Source organism: Meleagris gallopavo, chromosome 7 (genome assembly GCF_000146605.3).
Source record: "Meleagris gallopavo isolate NT-WF06-2002-E0010 breed Aviagen turkey brand Nicholas breeding stock chromosome 7, Turkey_5.1, whole genome shotgun sequence".
NCBI classification, from domain to species: domain Eukaryota; kingdom Metazoa; phylum Chordata; class Aves; order Galliformes; family Phasianidae; genus Meleagris; species Meleagris gallopavo.
Window position 1 is genome coordinate 18,416,637 of NC_015017.2, and position 6,573 is coordinate 18,423,209.

The 6,573-nt window shown below is 35.6% G+C and overlaps 1 long non-coding RNA gene across 1 annotated transcript; it reads left to right on the top strand.

Moving 5' to 3' along the window:
* Positions 1–773: 773 nt before the first annotated feature.
* Positions 774–5,396, top strand: LOC116216815. Its single transcript, XR_004160323.1, has 2 exons — positions 774–973; positions 2,542–5,396. It is a non-coding gene; the product is annotated as an uncharacterized LOC116216815 (long non-coding RNA).
* The last annotated feature ends 1,177 nt before the right edge of the window (positions 5,397–6,573 follow it).

The following is a 6,573-nucleotide window of genomic DNA, read 5'->3' on the forward strand; positions in this document are numbered from 1 at the left end:
TTTTGTCTTTGGAATGCTGTATGATAAAACTTACTGGAAAACATGAAATGTGAAATTCCTTCAAAGAACTGAACTTGTCACTCTGGCAGTGTTACAGGACAAAGTTCTTTTTCCCTACTGTTACTTTGACACTGAATTTCTACAAGACTGTCACAGACAAACTAAGTATTTCGGATGCAGTACAACCATGTTCTCCTGAACACGGTAGTTCAAGATTTCTGCTCAGCTGCTGTGAGATTCAACAGAATTTGGTGAAGTTTAGTACTTTTTGCTTTTCAGCAAATCTAATGTTTTTTTCCTCCTTGTTTTCATGACTGAAATGCAGTTTCCTCCTTTTTCTCAATATCATTGGTACCTTTACACTGATACATATGCAGCTAGGACTATATATGTATATAGGTTTTCTCCACAACAGTCTGAATATGAGTCAGTTGAAGTAAAACTTCAGCTGTATACTTTAAAATTCATGATTTTGTCAAAATATTCCTATTTTTTAGAAATACGATGACATAAATTTGAAAATAATGTTCTAACTTTCCTCCTCAAAATCTGAGTCTGTATTCAGACACGACAGCTAAATGTGCCAAAATAGCAGTGGAAGTAATTAGCAAGAATTTTTTTTTTTACATTTCAAGGCAATATTTTTCAGCCAATTAGCCAACTGATAAGAGTAAAATAATATGGACTTGAAGGAAAAGGTATGCTCAGCTTCCAGCAAATGAGAACAGAATGCTTTTTGGTTGTCTTTAATTGCCTGAAACTTATTGATTGGATATCTACACTCATAACTGTTTGTCTTTCCACAGATTGCCCAGAGCTTCCAAATATCCCAATGATAATGGTGGGTGTCACCCTTGCTATCCTTCTGATTGGCATTGTGTTACTTTGTATATGGAAATTGATGGTGTCAGTTCAAGACCGAAAAGAAGTGGCCAAGTTTGAAGCAGAAAAATCAAAAGTTAAATGGCAAACGGTATGTTAAATGCACTAATTTTACATGAGGTTCTTTATTTTTGTTTCATGAGGCACAAATGCCCTTAAAAATTCTATTTGAGTCTTGGTTGTGTTCTTTTAAATGGATAGATTTTACCAGTAGATTTTCATTACTTTTAATTTAGGGATGAAAAATAGCCAGAGTTCAACCTTCTGGTTTAATTCCTTCCACATGTAAGTTGAGTAGATAACATTTTGTTAGTTGTTTTTGTTTGTTTGTTTTTTTAATTAATATCTCACTTCTGATTAATCTGAGCATAGTTGCTCACTGTCTGTGTAATTGCCAGAAGCATGCTCCTCAGATGCAAAGCCTGCTGTACAAATGAGAGGTTACCAGTGCCCTCTGTAACAGCTTACGCAGCAGTGTCCGCTGTCCAAAATGTATATAAAAGGACAGAATGATCTACCCTTAGCTTCTATCTATAGCTTGCATAGGTCTAATGCAAGCTGATACCACGTTCCTTTTTCCTATTTCCCCTTTGTCCTTGGCTTTCTTGTTCTTCTGTGATACTTCTACAACTTTTCAGACTTTCTGAAGAAAAAAAAAGATTGAGTAAGCATTTCTGATGGGTGCCAGGAGGATATGCAATATGCTACAGTTTACTTAGTTGCACTCCTCTACAAAACCAAGGATTGCAACATTTCTGCAAGAAGGGACACTGCCTGCCTTTCGGTTTCTGTGACAAGAAAAATTAGTTTGTCACAGGCAAGGCCTCTTGAGAATGTTTTCCTAATCCTTCAGGAGGGCGACGCATGGTAAGAGGAAAGGGAAGGCTACAGTAGATAGAAATATTTTATTTTCTGACACAAAAGGAATGGTGAGAAGCCAGTAGAAGGAGCCCAGGTGGGACTTGCCCTTCTCTCAGTGTGTAGTAGTTGGCGTGGCTCTCACAAGAACGCTCTGACAAGTTGCACCTCCCATCTCACAGCTGTTTTCTCGATGTTTGTGTATTCTTTGTGTTTTTAGAATGGTTCAGTCATGTTTAGTTCGCAAAGATCAGATCTATTTGGTAAGGTATTGTTCGAGTGTGTGCATTAACTTAATCTGGGAAGCAGTCTAGGGCCTTCCTGCCCAAACACTGACTTGCACTGCCTCAGGCTGGGCTCATTTTTATGGTTTGGAATATCAGAACACAAATAAAGTCTATACTGAAATGATGAAAAGTACAAAATAACTTCTGTACAAAGAAAGACCAGAACACTTTGCAGTGGGGAAGTAACAGTGGGAGGAGGATGTGATACTATAAAATTATGACTGTGGCATTGAATATAGGATGTTTTTACACTGCACCAAAATGGTAAGATAGCAGGCTTCAGAGAAACAAAAGACATTGTTATACAATGCCTTTTTGAGGCCACACGATTTATTTCCAAAGGTATTTCAGATGATAAAACTTGGCATAGATACAAAACAGAGAAGCCTGTAGAAGGAAGGCATCCTCTCTGCTCCAGCAAAATTAAAGATGGTGGTTTGCAGCAACACAAGCTTGCAGCCGAAGACAGTTAAACTCTGAATTATTTGCTTTTCTTTTTTTTTTTTCTTTTTAGGAAACAAACCCACTGTACAGAGGTTCAACAAGCACTTTCAAAAATGTAACTTACAAGAACCAAGAAAAGCAAAAAGAGGCCATGGCTGCAGATTTCTATTAGCACTTTGAACCCTACAAACTTAGTTTTAGTGTCAGGAAATCTAAAAACACTAATTTTTGTCTCTTCTCAGTTGATTATGTGCTCTTTGTTTGCACACTGCAGTAGTATAATCATTCTGTTAGATAAAATGTATCTTGTGGTGGAAGAGCTATAGGTAATAATAGCAGTAAAGGTTAATAGAAATATATTTTTTAAAAACTGTAATATTAAACCACTTCCATTTCAGAAAAATGGTATCATCTAATATTTTTAATTAGCTCATTAATACTGAGCTGTATATGACTTTGTTCATCCACTGAATCTGATATGTTCATGTTTAGGAATGTATTTATACCAGTCTGTTTGGTGGTCTGGCTTACATTTAATAAGGTAAATTTTTGATAAATGCTGCTTAAATTATGGAGGTCAGTGGTTTCTCGTATTGACTCTGTAACTGAACAGGTTTTCATCAGAAACAAACGATGTGTGTTTTGGCATAACTTCCATGTATCTAAGGTATATAGAAGTACTCCTCTCCAGTTCTTCCTTCTTCTCCTACTTCCCTCTTTCCTTGACCTTGAATTGGTTGCTCTTTGATGTGGTTTAAGAATCAAACCCCTAAGATTATCTCAGGGAAAGCTAAATCAAGCCCTAATTCACATAATTGCTTTCTGTCTAGGTATGAAAGATTTTCCCCCTCTTTCATTTAAATTTCAGTAGAGAGGATCAAGAGCAAAAGAGAAATATTTGCAAATTAGAGACTGCAATAGAGAAATTTTAGATCAGAGGATTTTTACCATTCACATCCTGTTTGGGCACTCAAAATAAACATCTCATGCTAGACCATTACATGAACTCCTGCATTAGCTCTTTACATGCATGGAAAGCTTATGCACAAAGGCTTAGTATCACAAAGACACTAGTTTTTTGTTGAGAAACCCTAAACTGAGAGGTTCTTTCAATGCCCAGCAACCAAACCATGTGTTGATGTGTGAAATAATACATATTCAACTCTTTGGGGCATTTTTTTCAAACTAAGCAATAAATAGATCAGTGAATTCCACCTGCTATTAATTTCCATGCCGCTACTGAGGATTTTTAAATCACACTTTTAACTGGGTACTAATTACTCACCATAACTTCTTAAATTATAATGCTGGTATCCTGACATTAAGAAAAGAACCCTCAACAACATCAGCTAACCCAATGGATTAAAAAGTTACTATTCTGGGCTATTTTAGGCTAACAATAGTGTAGTTTACTTTTTAACATCATTTTTTTTTTTAATGCTCTGGAATAGATGGTCAAAACGCATGTACTCAGAAGAGAAGACTTAGAAAACAAAGATACACTGGCACAGTCACAGATGGTTATGTACATTCCCTGTGGTAAATTATGCATTTGATCTAAAAACTTGTTGTCCATTTTGTAATGAATATTTACAAAGTCTGTGCAACTTCAGTCTCTGTATCATCTACAACCACTGGATGTGAGACTGATACTATCATGCCTGTTTTAGGGCCTGATCCAAAGCCTATTGGAATCAGTGGCTACAGATGAGGATCTAGTTTCAGTGAAACTATTAGTTTTGGTTTACAATGATTGTTTTGTTTAAACAAACCAGTTAATGCTGTCTATAAGTGGATTAGAACCTATGGCATATATTTCTGTGCAAAGAGAAATAAACAGTATCTGATGCCTTTGGGAAGAAGGTGCTGTGATGAGCACATAAGAAATACAAAATGATTTCAGTATGAAGGGAATGATGACTGTCATTAAACTGGAACAGATTAATTACAGATTACATCTTTATTCTTCAGTACTCTTGCGTATCTCAAAATGAAAGTGTGCATAGACAAATTTTCCCTTATTTTCTCCTTATTACCTTTGTTTTCCCTTGCTTTCTCCTGTTTCCAACCACTAAACTGCCAAAGATATTAGTGCAAGTTGCTAAATCCTGCTTCCCTGGTACACAGATAAACCCCTGGAGGTAAAGCTGGCCCCTGGGCTGTCTCAGATTCCACTTGGGCCAGGATTGCCCAAAGGAGCAGGGAAATCCAGATTTAGCCCATGTAATAATCTGTTACTCTTCTGTTTTTCAAGTAAAGACACTGAATGTCAATATTTTTCTGAAAGAAACTGACCTAGTATTTTTGTTTGTTTGTTTGTTTTGATTTTGTTTTTTACTTTTTAAAGTATAACAAAATATTCACTGTTTATTGAATATCTTTTTAAGTTCTGTTTCTGATAAAGCTCATTCTGCAGCTCAGTGTGAGTGTTGAAAGCTCTTCTTCTGTAGGTCACCCATTTCAACACTGAACTACTTTTCCATATTCAAACACTGTTATCAAAGTAGTGCTCACATTTCACACGAAATGTTTGTTGGTCTGCATTCTGTGTTTCTATAAGAGATTTCATTTCTCTAAACTCTGCAGTCTGCTCCCATCACTTACATCTTCTGATTGTCAGCAAAGATCCGATTTGGGAGGGAGACAATATTTACACTTCAGTTAAATCTCCTAGCAATCTCTTTGCAAATTATCAGAGATGTACAGAAATTGGGCAGCATCTTCTGCAGTTTCTGTGCTGTGACCTAGAGTACTACAAATGCGCTGTGCCACCTTCAAAGCTGTCAGGAAGAAAATAACTACAATTAGAAGAGAGTAAATAGAATGGCTTGGTGAGAAAGCCCTCTGCTACTGAGGAATGAACCGAGTTTCTAACAGCATTAATTTAGATCATACATCTTTTACAAAAAATAAAAAAAAAAAAAATACCCCCCACAAAAATAACCAGATCTCAAGATTGTAATTGGCATTCACTGTAGAAATATAGTGGTGTTCATGTCTTTTTATTAATTATATTACTTTCATCTTGTAGTATTTGTATAAAAGTTCACTTTTCTTTTTTTCCTTTTTAACTCCACCAAATTATGAGTGGGTTGGTGTGTGGTGAGTGGGATGAAAATGTCTTTCTGCTGTTTTTACAAATACTGTTTTGACCTGGGGGCTGGACCTTGAGAGTGGCCAAAACATTTTTAATAGGAATTTTATTAACTGATGACTTAAACTAAATAATAATAATAATAATAAAAATCATTAGCAATTTTATGGTATTTGTGTGTCTTTTATATATTGTAGAATGGTATTTTCAGTAATGTGTATTGAATTGATGATTTTTCATTTGATTTATATGTTAACCTGTATTGTATGTGCCCAGACTGCATTTAACCTTGGTCTATAATTATAGCCAGTGGGTGATGAGCCTGGCATACAAGTGTGAGGTGTTAGCATATGGTACACTCTGTGTTGCCCACCATTATGCAGAAGTCCAGGTTTCTTTTGCGGTGGCCATAAGGAAATTACTGTCTGACAAAATGTAACACACACAATCTGAAAGTAAAAAGGAGATAATTCTTATCTTGGTCCGTTTGCAAGAAACAGGTAAAAACCTCAACTTTCTGTAAAAGAAGGATTATTGAACCTTCAATAAAGATTATAAAATTGAATGCATATGCTTTTTTATTCTTTTTTCATTTTCCATTTCAGCACATTTGTTTGTTTGTTTGTTCACATGATTTGATTAAACTCAGCAAATTTCTCGTGTTTTGGCATGTAGTAGCTAATTTTATAAATCCGCCTCCACCTTTCTCGAGATGCTATGTGAAAAAGAAGATGTCTGGATATTCTTTTATCTGTGATTCTGTCACTTTTCAAGGAAGGGAGTTAATGGGTGAATTGTGTAAGCAACGCATTTCTGGAAGTCCAATTGATTACGTAAGGCATTCTTTACATACAGTAACACCTGAAGCACACAACTTGTTTAAAGCTGAAGATACATTAATTTTTTAAGTGTAATAACAGTAGTATCTTTGGAACCACATGGCAAAGTGAATAATTTCTGTTCTGTATGAATATTACCTCTCCTTTTCTTCCCCCCTCTTTTTTTTTA